The sequence below is a fragment of the Giraffa tippelskirchi genome, chromosome 13 (genome assembly GCF_054371585.1).
Source record: "Giraffa tippelskirchi isolate mGirTip1 chromosome 13, T2T-mGirTip1v1.2.pri, whole genome shotgun sequence".
Lineage (NCBI taxonomy): Eukaryota > Metazoa > Chordata > Mammalia > Artiodactyla > Giraffidae > Giraffa > Giraffa tippelskirchi.
This window is the reverse complement of record NC_137287.1, coordinates 100905055-100924445: the sequence shown is the minus strand read 5'-3', so window position 1 is coordinate 100924445 and position 19391 is coordinate 100905055. Positions and strand designations below refer to the sequence as shown.

Below are 19391 nucleotides of genomic sequence, written 5' to 3'. Positions count from 1 at the left end.
CAGAGGCTGTCTTCCTTCCTGCTTTCCTAAGAGGAAGAATTAAGGACCAATGAAGGCTGAGTGTGGAATCCGGAATCATATACGTGAGATATCAAGCATCTCAGCTGTGTGACGTGGGCAGATTACTTAACCTCTCTGAAACTGGGTTCCCTTTTCTGTAAAATGGGGATAATACTTTCTACTCTTGAGTCTTATAAATACGCCATGTCACTGCATGGTCCATAGGAAGTACTCATCCATGTTGACTACTATTCTTAATCTTGATGGCCTCTCCCCAGTCCTTGGTCTACTAATGCCCATAGCCACCTGTGACCTTGAGGATTAAAAAAGAGGAGACCAGCCCTTGGCCATCTCCCAGGCGGTCTCCATGAAGTCATCTGCAGGCACTGTTAGCCGATGACCTAACTCTCCAAACGAGGCCCACCCCAATGAAATGCCTGCCTGCTCAGCCAGGTTTTAAGAATATAAATACCACCATCGGCAAGATTCAAAGGCCAGGGCCGGGTAATGACTACCCTTATGGGCCCTTAGTCTAAGGCATGTTCCAGCATGCTAGGCGGGGCCTGGAGCTTCTCTTAGGTGAGGCTGTAGCAGAGAGCCTCGCCTTGCACGGAGCATTTCACCTCCGCTTAAGGAATAAGAAGCATGCGGGAACTCTGCTGCTGGTTCTCTCAGGCCCCAGGCTCTGCAGAAATGGAACAGTCAATGAATGGACATTGCCAGAAATGCAAAAAAACCCATAACTGAATTTGGCTTATGAAAGAATTGGAACAGCACGCCCACCTTAAACCATCACTGGGGCTGCTCCTTGGCTGTGAGCATCCTGGGCTGTGATATGTATTACTGGAGCTTTTTCCACTCACACAGCGCTCTTCAAACATCCTGCTGCTTGTATGAGATACTCCCCACCACATGACACTGAGGTCACACCCAAGTGTCCTTGCATAACTGGGATTCTCTCGAAATGACACAGATCAGTCCAAGGCGTACTAGAAGTCATGAAATACAGTTTCGTGAGCTGGGTGTAGGCTTTGGAGCCAGTCCCTCTGTAAGAATTGGGAACCGAGTAGTGAAAATGAAGTATGTTGTCTGCATTTGACCCTCCACTACACTGCAAATCCCTGAGGGGCAGGGTGGGTCTCATCTGGCTCTGTCTGCTCAGGAGCCTACTTTGTTTCCCCATCTGCCACATGGGGATTCTGGGGGTTCCGGCTTCATACGACAGCGGCCTCTGCTGAGCCTCTATCCTGTGCAGGGCATCTTTCTAAGTGTGTTACATGCGTGGCCTCATCTAATCTGGACCACATCCCAGTGGGACAGGTACTAATCTTTTCCCCGGATGAGGGGGATTTACAGATGAGGAAACTGATGCAGAAGGGGCCTGAACAACCTGCCTGAGGTCACAGACTTAGCAAGTGCTGGGGCCAGAACTGAAAACCAGGCATTTGGACAGTGGAGCCCAGCTTTCTGACCGCTGGCCCCAACGCTCCCGAGTTCAGTATGATGACAGATGTGAAACACATACCGCAGAGCATATGCACCAGGCTGTCCATAAACTGTATTGTTTGATAGTTATTCTTATCCTCCACAGGACTCCACACACATTGTGGAGCATCCACTGGTCAATATTTAGTGGATGGATTAATGCAATCAGTCATGAAATACTGGTTCAGCCCGTGGCATGCCTGGGGTACTATTCTATACCCCAAGAATGGAGCAACCAAAAGATTGCAAGGTCCCTGACTTCCTGATGCTCCCATTCCAGTGGAGGAGACAGACAGTGCCCTGAGAGTCACCTATGTAAAATTACAGTATAACGTCAGATGTGATGCCAAGAAAAATAAAGCTGTCCAATGGGCTTCCCTGGTGGCTCAGACAGTAAAGAATCTACCTGCCAATGCAGGAGACCTGGGTTTGATCCCTGGGTCAGGAAGATGCCCTGGAGAAGGGCATGGCAATCCACTCCAGTATTCTTGCCTGGAGAAACCCATGGACAGAGGAGTCTGGCAAGCTACAGTCCATGGGGTGGCAAAGAGTCGGACACGACTGAGTGACTAGCACTTTCACTTTCACAATGGGAAAGAGACAGGCAGGAGCTGAAAAGGAAAGAATTTATAGTCTGCTTGAAAATGTGGGATTCTTAGAATGAGAGGGACACTGAGAAAAGTTCCAAAGGTGATGTATTTGTGACTTTGTCATGCTTTGGTCAAATTAAATGCCAACATGTAGCAGTGAGAGTTGTAACACGGGTATTGAAATGACAACAGAGAGGGATGGTCGATGAGGTCAACCTAGGGGTGGGCTCCTTAGATCCTACCCCTGCCAGCCCGGACTTTCAGAGCCAACGACACAGGGTGAAAACAGGAACAGCTCCCAGCAGATGGTGTCCACATGAGCCTCCCTGGCCCACTTAGCCAACTTGGGAAGGAGTCTTCTGAATCCTATATCGCCTTCTTTTAGGTGAGTGGTCAAAAGCTCAGCATAATCTTGATTAGGACGTCCTTCATCTGTGACCAGCACGCAAGAGCTGAGAACTCCAGGATGGAATTTCAACAGGGTAAATAAAATGTAGACGCTAAACCCAAAGTTGCAGCAGCTGGACAGGTGAGAAGCCAATTGACACAGGGATTCACAGGCAGAGGACAGTATGGCCGATTTTGCTGGTCACAAATCATGCCAAAGGGCATCGGTGTTTTAGATCTGCAGGTTTCCCTGGTGGCTTAGACAGTAAAGAATCTAGCTGTGATGCGGGAGACCCAGGTTTGATCCCTGGATTGGGAAGATCCCCTGGAGGAGGGCATGGCAACCCACTCCAGTATTCTTGCCTGGAGAATCCCATGGACAGAGGAGCCTGGAGGGCTACAGTCCATGGGGTTGCCAAGAGTCAGACATGACTGAGAGACTAACACTTTCATTTTAAATTTGCAGGACACTGGACAAAGAAGAAAGAGAACTCAGGTCTGCATGCAATTGTCTCCCGATACTGAGTCTTGGAGCTCAAGAGCTGTGTCCCGTGGAGGCCCTGGTCTGCAGCCTCTCAGCTGCTCTCCCCTCTGAAGCCTCTGGGAGCTCAGTGGTGACCTCACTAGCATCGCGTCCTGTGCTCCGGCAGGAGTCCGCCTTGCAGGGTCCATGCTGAAGCCAGCCAAGAAATCCGAGAAGACAGCCAAGGACAGAATTGAAAGCCAACAGAAACAGCAATTTCTGACCCAGGGCTCTCCACAGTCAGTGGAATTCCTGGAAGCAGGTGATGTTCAGGTGGTCAAGGAAGACCAGCAGGGGCCTCTACTCCAGATCAGTACCTGCTGTTCCCGTTATGGGTTGATCAGACCCCCAAAGGAGTAGGGCCACCACACCACATCATGTCCCTGAAATGGGGCGCTTGCAAGCTGACAGGGAGAGTGGCCTCAGAAGAAGGAGAGAAGTGACAGAAATGTGGGAGGAAAGCCCGAAGTTATCAAAAACTATCAAAACTTCCCCAACCCACTCCCCACCAGTGAAGCTGGATTTGAAGTGCAAATAACAGGCCCCTCTCTGCCCGCCCAGCCCTGCAGACAAAGTGTCAGCTATGATGACACAGCATGTTTGTCCTCTGCCTCTGGCGGCTGAGTACGTGGCTTGCTTGGCCATTCCCAAAAGAAATCCATCTTGACAAGAACATTCTAATTCTATTAGGGAGGCATGTGAGCCAGCAATTTTGGCTCGTCCCTGCCTCTCTGGGGAGCACGTCAGGACCAGCCATAACGCAGGGAAGAGCAGAAACACGACCAGAGGCCCTGAGTTGGGATCTCCAGGGGTGGAGGGGCACTTGATTCTGCAGGGTTTGCTGATCGCACAAGTCCTTCCACCTGGGAGGGGAATCAGTAGGGCTCCTGTCCCAAGAAAACCAGCCCAGTGCTGCAGACAAGCTCAGAGTTAGGGATAGGCCAGGATTCAAGTCCCAGCCCCACCTCTTTCTTGCTGGGAGCCCTGGGGCAAGTGTTTTAAACCTCTCTGAGCCTCAGCTTCCTGTTGTGTGAATAGCACAATAATAGCACCAATCTCAAAGGACCTTTAGGAGGACTCACCAAGAGCCTTTAGTTGGAAACCCTTCCCCACTCCTCCCCACCGTGAGTACCTCTCAGTCCCTGTTACTTTTACTGTGGTTACTATGCTGAAGGGGTTTCCCAGGTGGCGCTAGTGATAAAGAACCTGCCTGCCAATGTGGGAGACAGGTGAGATGCACATTTGATCCTGGGTTGGGAAGATCCTCTGGAGGAGGGCAAGGCAACACACTTCGTATTCTTGCCTGGAGAATTCCAGGGATAGAGGAGCCTGGTGGGCTATAGTTCATAGCGTCACAAAGAGTCTAACACAACTGAAGCAATTTAGCATGCACAATGTTGAAGGGCTTCCGTGTTCTTGTGACTGTAAAGCTTGCCCTTTGTCCAACTCTCTCAGCCTCCAGGGATCGTGCTAAGCGTTTTACAAATATCATTATCTAACTTAATTTTCCCAGCAAACCTATGACATCAGGACCACTGCAACACTTCTTACAGCAGGTCACAGGTCAACCAATTCAAATCAGATGGAATAAGAAGGAAACTGGACTTTCTCCCAGCACTTGATGTCTGCTGGCAGGCTGGTCCAGGCAGGATTGGTGTCCCTGTGAACTCTTCAAGGACCTAGGCTATCTTCATCTTCTTGCTCCCCCATTGACAGCAGACCTACTTCTTTCCTCATGGTCACGAAAGGCTGCTGCAGCTCCAGCAGATGTGACAACATCCTGGTGAGAGGCATTTGCCTTATCTATGTCTATTAGGGATGGAAGATTTCCCCCTAAACCTAACGCACAAAGGCTCTTGGGTGTCAACTCCCAGGACTGGGGCACAGCCTTCCATTTAGCACCGCAGTTCACTAGCAAGGAGTTAGCCTGAATGTTCACCTCCCAGGGTGAGTAGTGGGCTTTGCCAGAAAGGAGGGGAACTGGGGGAGGGAGAGAGTTGATGGTGTCTTCTCAGACGTTCACCCACCCTTTATGAGAAATGAGTTGAGGTGCAGAAAGATGAAGCTGGGTGTCTAACACGGCACTGCAGGCAGGTGCTGATTCTAGACCCACAGCCTGGCCACTAGTCTTCTTGAACTTTCCCACCTACAGTGTTAAAGAAATTCATCCCTAACCAAAGTCATCTTCTCTTATGCTTTCCTTTTGAAGTTCTGTTTTTCATACATAGGTTTTTAACCCACCTTGAATTGAATTTTGAGTATGATACATATTAGGAATTAAAAAAAAATTAACTTGGAAAAACAGTTGCTAAAGCACTATTTGTTTTTTAAGTAGTCCATCCTTTCCTTGTATCTTCAAGGTCACCTGAGTTGCAGAACAAGTTTCCACTGTTTCATTCACCTATGTATCCATCATTGTTTCAATATCAGTCTCTCTCAAAAACTCGAGCTTTATAACAAATCTTGATGTCTTAAATTACCCCATGATCTTCTTTTAATTTGTCTAAATTATTCTTGCCTGTTTCTCCATACAAGCTTTAGAATCGATTTGCTAACCTCCACTGAGAATGCATATTCCAAAAATAATTATTGGAATTTCATTGGGACTAAGTTGTTTCGGGCACACACTTGTTTTTATAATATTGAATCTCACACCCACTAATATGGCATATGTCTCCATTTACTCTGGCCTTCTTTCATGACCTTAAATAATGTTTTATGATTTTCCCTGTAAAGATCTCATTAATATTCTCTTAATTATATTTCAAAAACCCACATCAGACTGAAAAGGATCTTAGAGATGATTGGATCCAATGTCCCACTTACAGATAAGAGACTGAGTGGGCAGGTGGGTCTCCAGAGAAGATTCTACGTGGGTGCTTCCAGAATTGGGAGCTGTAAGAATGAGAAGGAGTAAGAGGTGGAGTGGGCAGGGGTGTTAGGAAGACTTATAGGGAAGATTGTCCCCAAGAATGGACAACACCAACCAGTGGAAGGAGGCAGCATTCTGTGTGAAGAGGCAACAGCATGGGGGAGATTGCAGGTGATGGCTGGAGCAAACTAAATGAGTGAGATTCCCAAGTTCTAGGGGGCAAAGCTGATGCTACAGTTAACACACTCCAGCATCTTGCAGGGAGCCAGAACATATCCTTTAGCCAAAAAAGCCAGACTTTTGATCAAATTGCTGAAAAGGGACACAGAAAAGATATGACCAGAGTTCTGAGCATGTGCTTATACTGACCGACATCTACATCACAACAGAAAGATAATCATCATCATCATAATGGTGGTAATAATGATGGTTAAATTTTACTGAGCACTTACTATGTGATAGGCCCCTTTCTAAGCTCGTTACTTATGAATGTTTGTATTAATTAATTAAGGAAATGTATTAATTCATTTAATCCTCCTAACAACCTATGATGGCTTCCCAGGTGGTGCCAGTGTTAAAGAATCCACCTGACAAAGCAGAAGATGCAACAGATGCGGGTTTGATCCCTGGATGGGGATGATCCCCTGGAGGAGGAAATGGCAACCCACTGCAGCATTCTTGCCTGGGAAATCCCATGGACAGAGGAGCCTGGAGGGCTACAATCCATGGGGTCATAAAGAGCTGGATACGACTGAGTGACTAAGCACCGCACATAGCACAGCTAATAACTGGCAGGACTCAAGTGTGAACCCAAGAATTCTGGCCACAGATAATGTGCTCTCAGCCACTATGAAAGCCAACGTGAACTGTGCCTGCGGCTGGCAGGCTGGCTTACTCTCAGGGAGGTCTTTGCTACTGGTCTTGACTGTGGAGGCTTGAACCAATCTTCTGAAAGAGATGCCAAACAAACTCCCCATCGAATGCGGTAGAAACAGAAGCCATTGGTCATTGGATGCCCTGTGATTGGGGACAATCGCCTGAGAGGTTCCCCAACCACGAATTTGGTGACTGCTCCTTTCTGCCTGCCTTACTGCTGTTTTCTTTCCAGAATATACCTTGTCTAGACAATATGCTAATGAGTTACCTGAGAAGGTCTGAATGGTTGGTAGTGCTTCTTAATGAAACCCACTTGTTCGATACAACGGCTGGCGAATAAACCCAAGTGGTAGACCGGGCAGGGATGCTGAGCGGCCCTGGGATAGTTGAGTTCAAGGGCTGTCCAGCCACCAGCATCACCTCCACATGCAAGATGAATAAACAGCTCCAAACACGTGGGTATCGTTTTCAACACAGGTAGAAGAAAGAGGGTCTCGAGATAGAGTAATGCCTTCTCTGCTGCTCCCTCTACAGTGGGGGACCAGGTGACAACTCCCACTAAAGCTATAAAATAAGGCAATAACCCTAACCCAAGATTCTGATGGCTCAGCAGGTAAAGAATCTGCCTGCAATGCAGGAGACACAGGAGATGTGGGTTCAATCCCTGGATTGGGCAGATCCCCTGGAGGAGGAAATGACAACTCACTCCAGTATTCTTGCCTGAAGAATCCCATGGACAGAGGAGCTGGGCGGACTACAGTCCGTGGGGTTGCAAAGAATTGGACATGACCGAGCACACACATCATCATCAACCCTAACTCACTGCCTGTTGGTATTACTGCTAATCCACCTGAATAAAACTTATCTGAGTGTCTTTTGTATACCAGGCAGTGCTCTAAGTGCTGCAGGTACAGCAGTGAACAAAATCTGACAAAGCCTGACCTCACGGAGCTTAGATTCTAGTGGAAGAGGCAAAAAAACTAAATGTAATGTCAGGCAGGGAGCAGGGCAGGGACAGGCATTAAAGCAGAGCGGGGTCCACAGATGCAGGGTGATTAAGAAAATGGGTGACACTGAGCTGTTCACCAAATGTTTTTGGTTCTCCTTCCAGATACCCGTGACTGGCTTTGGCCACAAGCCGTGAATGAAAGTGACAGGTGTGACTACCTGGAGGACCTGCAGAGCCACCATGTGCTTCTCCACCCTCCCGTCCCGTGGCCACTATAACCGTGAAAATACAAGCAGAGATGGAGGGACTTCCCTGGCGGTCCAGTGGTTAAGACTCCAGGCTTCTACTGCAGGAAGGGCAGATTCTATCCACTGTTGGGGAACTAAGATCCCACCCACTGCACTGCCGCAAAAAATAAGTAGAGATGGAGCCTTGGGTGATCATCAGAGCCCCCAGGTGATGACACCGGATATGCAGTGTGTGTGAGAGATGAGCACTGGCTGTGCCTGGACGTGAGGAATTGGGGCTTGTTTGTTATTGCAGCAAACAGCCTGATGGAAAAGTCCTGTGTCATAAGGGGACATGTGAGCAGAAGCCTAGGGGAGGTGAGGGAGTAAGCTGTCAGGCAATGAGTTTGAAGTACTGCAGGTGGTGGGAACAGCAGATGCAAAGGCCCGGAGACAGGGGTGTGCTGGTAGATTTCAGGAACAGCAGGAGGCTGGTGTGGTTGGAGCGGCCCCAGGAGTAAAGTGTGGCAGCGGGAGGTGCAGGGTGGGGAAGGAGGGGTACCCGATGATGTCCTTGTCAGCCACTGTGAGGCCAAGCACAACAATTACTGGTGTCTGGGGAGGGGAGGCGTTCTATCCAAACCATGCAGCACACCTGTCCTCCCAGATCTGTTTCCAACGCTGCCTCTAAAAAGCAACAAGGAGCAGATGCAGCCATTGGCACCCACTCCGACCTTCCACACAGACAACGAGCTGGAGCGTCCTGCTGGACCCTCCTCCAGCCGAGGGGCTCCCCTCCTCCCTGGCTAGGGGCCTTCCAGCTGGCCTCGCATTTGGCTGCGGGTCCCCGTTTGTTTGGGACTTGGACAGACTCTCCAGGCTGCCCCTCTCAGCGCCTGTTTATGACGATGAGTCTCTGTGGCATGAATCTCCCAGGGCTGCTCTGCTGGTCCAAGCATCTGTTCAGTCGAGTTTCTTTCTCTATTTATTTCTTCAGTAAACAACAGGGCAGAGGCAGGGCTCTGTGGTATTTCCACAACCCCTGACGCCGGTGCCAAGACCTAATAGGATGCAGAGATAACAAGGGGAGATGTGAGGGCCCTGTGATCTGAGCAGGACCCAGCGTGAGGCTCTGGAAGCCCCATGCAGAAGCTGTATCCTTGCCACAGGCACCCATGGCGTCCAGAGGAGTAGATGGGGCTGGCTGCTCTAGTGGACGTTTGCTGACTGTGCCGCCCAGCATCCAGACCCTCTTTGGCTGCTCCAGCACCCCAGTGACCACCTAGAGGATCCTCAAGGACCATCTCTCCCTTTCTCCATTCAAGGGGTTTCCAGGTAGGCTTAAAGACCCCTGCTCCCCACCCTCCCCTGTGCTCCATGTCCTGGAACAGGTACACAGTGGTGGCCTGGCCACTGAAAGTCTTCTCCCTATCCTATCCCCAGCCTTTGTGACTGGCTCTGCTGTGGTCATGTGACCCAACCTGGGCTAGTGCCAGTTATCCCAGGACTCTTAGGGGAACCATGCAGGAGAGATGGGATGGCTCTGTTTGGATTGATAACAGGGCAGGATGTGAGCTCACAGCTGCTGATAACCATTTCCACCACCAGAACCGGGACAGCCTGCCTGAGAATGAAGGCAACGAAGAAAGCAAAGTAGAGAGTTACAAAGGCACAGATTTCTGAAGGTAACTTGAGCTCCTGGATCCGGCTAAGCCTGAAGTCCATGGACTCCCGGGTTAAGGAGTTTGTGTTGTTTTCCAGTCACTTTCCATCAATAGTGCCCCAACCAATTCACACGCACACATCGGTAGATGACACCAGGAAGTAGGGGGGTGGGGGGGGGGAGGAACACTGGGCAGGATGGAAAATTAGAGGAGGCAAGCTTGGGAACGGACAGCGAGGCGGGCTGAGCACTACAAGCTTGTGGTGGTTCTCTGTGTCCCTTAGCACAGATGCCAAAGTGCTCACCACCACCTACGCAGTCCCACAGCATCTGGCCCGATGTGACCTCTCAGGCCCCATCTCCTCTCCCTGCCACCATTCTCCCATCCTCCTTCCCAGCCACGAGGACTCTGTATCCATTTTCTCTGCTATGTAACACATTACCCACCAAGTCAACAGCTTAGAACAACACCTGATTATTAGCTCACAGTTCTGGAAGCTGGAAGTCCAGCTGGGTGAGCTGGACCCTTCACTCAAGTGCAAGTCAAGGTGTTAGCCAGCTGTGCTCTTGTCTGGAGCTGAGGATTCTCTTCCGAGCTGTTGCCTGTAACTGGCAGAACTCCATTCCTGTGGTTGTAGGACTGTAGTCCCCATTTCCTTCATGGTGTTCAGCTCTTAGGTCCTAGAGGCCACCTTGTCATGTGCCTCCCTCGACTTGCAGCCAGCAGTAGCACATGGAATCTTTCCTGTGCTTCAACCACCTTTTAATTCCCCTGCCAGGAGCCAGAGAGAGAGCTCTCTGCTCTTAAAGAGCTCAACTGATTAGACCTAACCTACCTGATTCATCTCCACACCTCAAGGTCAACAGACTTGGGACCTTAATTACAAACACAAAGTCCATTTATGGCACTAGCTGGATTCGTGTTTGGTCAAATGACCAGAGACTGGCGGTCTGGCTTTAGAATTCCACCTACGACAGCTTCCTTGTTCCTCAAACATCCCAACCAAGCCCTGCCTCAAAGATTCATGCTTGCTGTTCCCTCCTCCAAGAAAGCTCTCGCTGCAGGTTGGCATGTGGCCCATCCTTCACTTCATTCAGGCCTTCATATAAAGGCCACCTCCTTCGGAAGCCTTCCCCGACCTCCCATCGGAACCATCGCCCCCGTCCCTCTGCAGCCTCCTGATCCTGCTTCGTTTCTCTCCCTGGAGCTGAAGTGCTCTTGAAGATTTATTTGATCTGTCTCCCCCACTGGACTCTTAAGCCCTGGGGACAGGGACTTGACTTTGCTTGCAGCGTCTGGCATGGAGTGGATGCTCAATAAATATTTGTTGAATGAAAGGAAGAACATGTTTCTTAAGTTTCTTAATGGTTTTAAATAGTCACCCCGAGGTCACTCTCATGTGCATCTGCCAGCCCTGGCTCCATGGGAAGCAGAGTGAAGCCAAGGCTGAGAGCCCAGGCAGCAGAGCCAGACCGCCTGCCTTCATATCTTAAGGGCTGGCCTTTGACCTCACAAAGCCTGTTTCTTCATCTGCAACACAGGGAGAATTTTTGTACCTACCTCATGGGGTGTGTGTAGGTGCTGAATGAAACAGTCCAGATAAGGTGCCTGGTATCCACATCAAAACCATAAGGTGGCAAAAAGTAAAGAATGCTAAAACATGATCAAAGGTTGACAAGGATGTGAGTGAGTGAAGCTTCCACTGACACTGCACATCAATGCAATTACTTTAGAGATTCATTTGGCAGAATCAAGTGGAGGTGAGGGTGAGATACTCCTAAGAGGAACATGTCTTAATAAGAGATAATACTTATTGAGTTTTCACAATGGGCCAGACATACACTGACTCATTTACACATATGAGCCTCCTGGGAGGCAAGCACAGGACTCCTGGTCATGACAGTGTTTACAATCACATCTACCAACATATAATGCTTATACTGGTAAGATCTCACCAACACATGCACAGATGCTACTAACAAGAATACAGCTACCATTGATGGCCGGACACTAGTGTAAGAATGTTACATAAATAATCTCATTTCATCTTTATATCCATTTTATAGGTGAGAAAATGGAGGTTCTGAGAAATGTAAATTTCACTTGCTCAAAACCACACACAGCTGGGAAGTGGCAAAGTTCTGACCTGTTCCCTAGATGGTAGGAAGGGTTGGGAGGGTGGTGGTAGGGGGGAGGAAGAGGAAGGAAAACGACAAAGAAGATAAAACGACAGCACCAACACACCAAACAGAGTGCTCTTTTCTGCTAAATGCTAAACAGAGCTATCTCATGACCCAGTCATTTCACTCCCAGGTATACACCCAAAAGAAATGAAGACATACACCAACAAAATGCTCATCTGCAGGAATGTTTGCAGTGCATTCTTCATAAAAGTGGAAACAATGTAAGTCCATCAACTAATAAATGGATAAATAAAATGTGGTATGTCCATACAGTGAAATACTTCTTGGCCATAGAAAGGGATGAAACACAGATACATGCCATGGTGTGAGTGAATCTTGAAAACATTACGCTGAATGAAAGCAGTGAGTCACAAAAGGGCACATAATGTATGATTCCACTTATATGAATTGTGAAGAATAGGCAAATCTATAAAGACAGCAGCAGATTAGTGGTTATATTGGCTGGGGGAAGGGAAAAATGAGAAATCACTGCTAGTAGATGCAGGATTTCTTTTCAGAGGAACAAAAATGTTCTAAAGTTAGATTGTGATGATGGTTGCACACTCTGTGAATATACTACAAAAACTATTGAATTGCATCCTTTAAATGCGCAAATTTTATATGTGAATTATAACTCAATAAAGCTGTTTTTAAAGTGTGTTCTAAGGAGCTCTGGTTTCCTGAACATTCATGAGGGAATGTCATGAAAAAAGAAAGTTCGGCAAATGTAAACCAAACAAGTTCAGTAAGGTTTTAATGCAGGACTTCTCAGAGCCTTCAATTTGTAGATATGCACAAGGACACTCCTAAGAGGAACATGTCTTAATAAAAGATAATATTTACTGAGTTTTCACAATGGGCCAGACATACACTGACTCATTTACACATATTAACTAATTTACTTCTTATGCTAGCCCTATAAGGTAGATACTATTAATACTCTCACTTCACAAAGAAGACATTGAAGCCCAGAGAGGTTGAGAATCTTGCTGGAGATGACACAGGCACCAAGGGACAGTGCCAAGACTTGGACCCAACTTCCTCATTATTCAGGTTTTGTCTGTCCACCTTCTTTGCTGTTTTCCACCCAGTCACTCACTCCTGTAACACCCGGATTCATTTTCCTTGTAACACACCATTACTGAATTTATGACGTGTACTTGGGTTTTCTTCCTTAAAATCTGTCCTCCTCACTAAAACACCAGCAATGTGTGTGTGGACATCTGGTGCTTTTGTTCGTTGAATATCCAGTGCCAAGAAGAACCTGGGTGCCAGGCAGCAGCTTGTCTCTGAGTGCTGGATGAATCACGAACCTGTCCACAGGTATTGGGAAGCCCTCCTGGCGCGTGCCCGGGCTCGGTCGACACTGGCAGTGGAAGGGAAAAACACCTGAGGAGTTTTATCACCTTGGCTGCGGGCATGGAACATGCCTTCTGGTCTTTTGTAAAAGATCTCTTTCTCCTAAAACTGGTTGCCAAGAAGTCTTTAAGATGGAAAACAAACAATAACAGAAGGAAAAGAAACAGCAGAAGAGGAAGATGAGAATTACTTTAAAATTTTTAAAGTCTTTTAAAATCAGAGCAAGACTCTGCTAAGTATCGGCTGATTTTTCAAATAAAGTGGGACTAGACCTTGGAGCAAGAGTGGAAAGTAGTCGTGGTGGGGTGTCTCTAGGTCCCAGCTTCAGCAGTTCGGACGACAGGGGAGAGTGGAGGAGAGCAATGAGCAGTCCGCTTGGGGTGTGAGGAAGAAAGAAATATGAGGCAGAGAGGATGACTCAGAGTGGGGCTGTGGGCCACCCTGCATGCCGGCAAGCAGAGAGGGAGCCAGTCTGAGGAACTTTCCCCCGCAGACCCACAGGAAGTGGATGGACCTGCAGTTTCTAAAGCTCTCCCGGGCCTCCTCCTCGAGGGTGGTCTTCCGCTAAGGGATTTTGAACTCTGCAGGGATTCTGCTGTGCATAACTAAACCTTCTAGGCTTGGCTTCTCCTTCTGTTAATGAGAGGCTCAGGCTTGCTTGGAGCATCTTGAGCTGGAGGTCTCAGCCACAGAGACCCTGGAAGATTAGACTGGAGGCTCTAAACATTTCCAACCACCTACTGAATATTTTTATTCCCAAAAAAAAAAAAAAATCAAACCAGAAACAGTCAAGTCCCTAAATGGGACTTTTACTTTTTACTGGTAGGAACTACCAGGGACAGAAAAACATGTTAAATGGTACCACAGGGATGTAACCCACGAACTCTTAACTACACAACTCTCTGGGACAAATGACTTGGTGTCTCCAATAAGTAAACTGCAAGGAAGGAAAAGAGAGAATCCTCTAGAATGAAAGAGTCTTAAGAGAAATATCACTCATTTCACATCCCAGAAAGATTATGCTCAAAATCCTTCAAGATAGGATTCAGCAGTACATGAATGGAGAACTTCCAGATGTGCAAGCTAGATTTAGAAAAGGCAGAGGAGCCAGAGATCAAATTGCCAACATACACTGGACCATAGAAAAAGCAAGGGAATTAAAAAAAAAAAAATCTACTTCTGCTTCATTGACTACACTAAAGTCTTTGACTGTATGGATCACGAAAAACTGTGGAATATTCTTAAAAAGATGAGAATACCAGACCACATTACCTGCCTTCTGAGAAATCTGTATGCAAGTCAAGAACCAACAGTTAGAATCAGACATGGAAGAACGGACTGGTTCCAAATTGGGAAAGGAATATGTCAAGGCTGCATATTGTCACCCTGTTTATTTAGCTTCTACACAGATATCAATGACCTCAGACATGCAGATAATACCACTCTAATGGCAGAAAGTGAAGAGGAGCTAAAGAGTCTCTTGATGAAGGTGAAAGAAGAGAGTGAAAAAGCTTGCTTAATAGTCAACATTCAAAAAACGAAGGTCATGGCATCTGGTCCTATCACCTCATGGCAGGTATATTGGGAAAATGTGGAAACAGGGTCAAATTTCATTCTCCTGGGCTCCAAAATCAATGCGGATGGTGACTGCATCCATGAAATTAAAAGATGCTTGCTCCTTGGAAGATTGCTATGACAAACCTAGACAATGTATTAAAAAGCAGAGACATCACTTTGCCAACAAAGGTCCATACAGTCAAAGCTAGGGTTTTTCCACTAGTCATGTATGGATGTGAGTGTTGGACCATGAAGAAGGCTGAGTGCCAAAGAATTGATGCCTTTGAACTGTGGTGTTGGAGCAGACTCTTGAGAGTCCCTTGGACTGCAAGGAGATCAAACCAGTTAATCTTAAAGGAAATCAACTCTGAACGTTCATTGGATGGACTGGTGCTGAACTGAAGTTAAAATACTTTGGCCACCTGATATGAAGAACCAACTCACTGGTAAAGAACCTGATGTTGGGAAAGATTGAGGGCAAGAGTAGAAGGGGGCAACAGAGGATGAGGTGGTTGGATGGCATCACTGAATCAATGGATATGAGTTTGAGCAAACTCAGCGAGATAGTGAAGGACAGGGAAGCCTGGTGTGCTGCAGTCCATGGGGTCTCGAAGAGTCGGACATGACTTAGCAGCAACAGCAAAGAGAGAAATATCAATCCACAGCCATGCACAGATACACCTTGTTTGCATTTTGACAAGAACAAACAAAACAATTCATGAAATGGCTGGGAAATTTCAACAGTGATAGCATATTCGGTGATATGAAAGGATGATTGTGAAGTCAAGTTTTGATATGATAATGGATCATGGTTATTTTTTAAAGGATCCTTATTTTTTAGAGATATTTGTTCAAATACTTGTGGATGAAGTAATACAATGCCCAGTATTTGCTTCTAAATAATCTGGAATGAGGGTGGGGAAGGGGAGGATGTTCTGGATTGGCCAAAACATTTGTTTGGGGTTTTCCGTAACATTTTATGGGAAAATCCAAACAAACTCCTGGTTAACCAATCCTGGCAGCTGGTGTTGGGTCTATGGGAGTGGATTACATAGCCCCTCCCTGAAAACAAGCATGACTTCATCAATCAAATGACCTACAGGCTTACAAATATTTTGGGGCTCTTATTAAAATTCAATTTAACTTTGTTTCATTGCTCTGCCTTACAACCTACATCCAGGTATACAAACACTGGCTATGAAAAATGTACAAATTTATTCATCAGCACTAAGTTAGCTTGACTTAGAGGCAATATCATATAGTGGCTGAGAGCCGAGAAACTATTCCTGTCTGTGTTTTGTCATCTGCATCTCTAGAAAACCCAGCAAATTCACTTATATTTCTCAGAGCCTCAACTCTCTCTCCTAAAATGGGAAGGAGTAAATGAGATTTTGCATGTTTGATGCTATGACCAGTGGCAGCAACACCAGAATAATTCACAGTAGAGGCTTATTCATATTAAAAAATTATGTTGGGCTTCCCTCATAACTTAGTTGGTAAAGAATCTGCCTGCAATGCAGGAGACCCCGGTTCGATTCCAGGGTTGGGAAGAGCCCCTGGAGAAGGGATAGGCTATCCATTCCAGTATTCTTGGGCTTCCTTTGTGGCTCAGCTGGTAAAGAATCCGCCTGCAATGTGGGAGACCTGGGTTCAATCCCTGGGTTGGGAAGATCCCATGGAGAAGGTAAAGGCTACCCACTCCAGTATTCTGGTCTGGAGAATTCCATGGACTGTATAGTCCATGAGGTTGCAAAGAGTCCGACACAACTGAGCGACTTTCACTTTCACTTTCCCTGGTGGCTTAGTGGTAAAGAATTCGCTGGCCAATGGAGGAGACATGGGTTCGATCCCTGATCTGGGAAGATCCCTCATGCCTCGGACCAACTAAACTACTACTGAGCCTGTGCTCTAGAGCCTAGGAGTCGCAACTGCTGAAGCCCTTGAGCCCATGCTCCACAAGAGAAGAAGCTACCACTATAAGAAGCCTGCACACCACAACTACAGAGTGGCCCCCACTTGCCACAATTAGAAAAAAGCCCACACAACAACAAAGACCCAGCACAGCCAAAAATAAAGAAATAAAATTATTTTAAAAAATTATGCTTCTTTGGGCATCTGTAGAAAGATGACTGGATGAAATACTAAAGAGAGATGATCACAGAGATAAATCCCTCAGGGTATCACTCCTTCATTCAACAAGCACAGCTGTGTCAGGCACAGAGGAACTGGGACCAGCGCTGAGCTCAGCGCCTGCTCCCCAGGGAAGAGAAAAGAAGGCATGTCAAGACAAGGAAAAAGCAGGGGTCAAGACTTAGGGGCAGTGTGGAAAGAGGTCCAGACCAGATCTGAAGGACACAGGAGAACGAGCCAGGCTGGATTTAGGGAGGGCGGGCAGAAAGCACGGAGAGAAAAGAGGACAAAGCATTCCAGGCTGTTAAGGGAAGAGCAAGTGCAAAGGCCCTCAGGGCAAGAAGGACTAATTCCAGGGTCAGAAGGATCACAGAGTCCAGAGCAGGACAAAGGGCAATGGAGTTGCAGTTCTTTCATTTTAACGTCATACCTTCTGAATTATGTAAATATTTTATGGAAGCGTGTATCATTCTTACAATTTTTAAAAAATTTAAAAATATACACACAAAAGTAAAACACCTTATAAAGCCCCAAGAAGTAAAGAAATTATTATAGCATTTTCTCTACTCTTTCCTCTCAAGAATTCTACAAGATGTTAAAATTCATTCACATTTGCTTCAAGGAAAAAAACCACTTTGTTTAAATGTACCAAGCACAGGATCCTGTCCTGTCTGGTTTGCTGAAAGGGCCTCCCCATCCTTCCCCACCTCTTGGTTCGTTAGACAGGGAAAGAATCATTGCACCTAATTTAAATGATGCTCTTTCCAACCATCGTGAAGCCACTGGTCCTCAAACACATTTCTGAGTGACAGGCCGAGCTTGGAGGAAAGACCCGCAAGTAAGGTGTGGGAGTTGGAATGCAGTTTCGGGAGCTCCCTGACACCGATGCTCGTCCCTGTGCTGAGCGCAGCAGACCAGCAGGAGGAGGGAACTTGGTATCGGGACTGCCCTGCAAAGTGACACCTGCAAGTTTCCTCTGCAATCTGTCGCTAGGGGTGGAATCTGTTTTTCTGGTTTCCTCTCAGCCCAGGGCTGGGCCAGTTCACTTTGATGTAAAGGAGGTGCATGCGGGTTACCTGAGTGGAGATGGATAACTGAGGGCAGGGATGTGCTGCCTGGGAGGAGGGCTCAGGGCGCCCCTTCTGGTCCATGCAGGGAGAATCCCTGAGAGGCCCTTTCAAGTCTGCACCTTGCAGTTTCTACCTGTAGGAAGGCCAGCTTTATTATGGGTTTGTTCCCTTCACTGTTTTGATCCCCTGCCCCGGCCCCCACCCAGCTCAGGACCTTTCATTTCATGTCAGGTCTAGAGAGGCCACTGGCTTCTGGCTGAGTGTTAGCACTGTGTGATACAGAAGGGTCTGCCCTCCTGAGGGACAGAGACCAGTGGTCAGATGGTTCCAGTCCTGGGAGAGAGGCACCCCACTCAGCCTCTCCGTTCAAAGACTTTTATTTGTTTGTTTCTTATGGAGAACCCACCTGCTGCAAAGCCTTCATCTGAAAGGTGAGAAACCTGAGGCCGGAGGGGCAATTCCACCCACCAAAGAAACGCCCACAAAATTATGACCCATTTCCAGCCAGACCCTCAGTGGTGCCTCATAACCTAATGGTAAGAGCTCCACTTTGGAGTCGAGATTTACCTTCATCGTGCTGATCACAATGCAGTCTTGCACAACCCACTCAGGCTCTCCAAGCCTTAGTTTCTTCATCTGTGAAATAGGGAAAATAATTTTTACTGCGTAGGGTTGTTGACTCAAAATGCACAGCTCGCCCTCAATTATTTCGGTGTTCACCTATTTCTCCTCAATTTCCCCCTTCCCCTTAGACTGTGAGTCCCCTAAGGGCAAGGACTCTGCCTGCCTTGCTCACAGACGTGTCCTCAGTAACTACAATTGCCTAGTGCAGACTACAATTGCCTAGTGCAGGGTAGGCAGTGAGGAAGTATTAGTGTTAATAATAATAAAGGCCCTCAGCACAGGGCTTGGCACAATCATCATTATCAACACAGGGAGTTCGTTATTTACGGTGGGAAGCAGGTTTTGTTTCAACAGTATCAAATGACCAGGAACTGAGGGAACGAAACAGTTCTCTGGAGAGAGCCTGCTGTCAGGTGGCTCTTCTGGGGTCAAGACCCCAGGACACCATCCTGCCCCCTACTCCCTAGGAAGGCCTCAGCGCCACCTTGTTCCAGGGCCTCTCCCTGTTTCCTCTCCCTCAAGGAAACTGTCCCCCAGGGGCTGCACTCCTTCCTTGAGGCTTCAGAATTTCTGTCTTCTGCTCTAGAAGAGAGTAGGGGTGAAGGCTCAGTTCAAATCTGCAAGGGGAGGATTGCTAGGTTAAAATATTGGATGACCAATTAAAAAAGAATTTTGGGTGAACAATGAAATAACTTTTTAGTAAAAGAGTGTCCCACAGATTGCATGGGACCAAGTTATCCTTAAAAAAAAGTATTCACTGTTTATCTGCAATTCAATTTTAACTGAGGGTCCTGTGTTGTAATTTGCAAATCTGGCAGGCCAACAAAGTGATGGAGCTGGGATGTTAACCCAGGCTTGCCTGGGCTTGTGGACCGCTTTCTCCTCTCCTGCAAAA

General features: G+C 47.3%; 1 long non-coding RNA gene across 4 annotated transcripts in view; it reads right to left on the bottom strand.

Annotated features, from left to right (window-relative positions):
* The window catches only part of LOC145533016 (uncharacterized), a 39511-nt gene that overhangs the window by 11245 nt on the left and 8875 nt on the right, over positions 1 to 19391 (bottom strand). Inside the window, exons 3-4 of one of the 4 annotated variants that reach the window (XR_014073764.1) lie at positions 18440 to 18508; positions 8872 to 8970 (exon numbers count right to left, since the gene is read on the bottom strand). This is a non-coding gene — a long non-coding RNA (uncharacterized LOC145533016). Of the gene's footprint in view, positions 1 to 8871; positions 8971 to 12493; positions 13240 to 18439; positions 18509 to 19391 lie in introns of those variants that run through there. The other 3 variants (XR_014073762.1, XR_014073765.1, XR_014073763.1) reach the window with 3 other exon arrangements.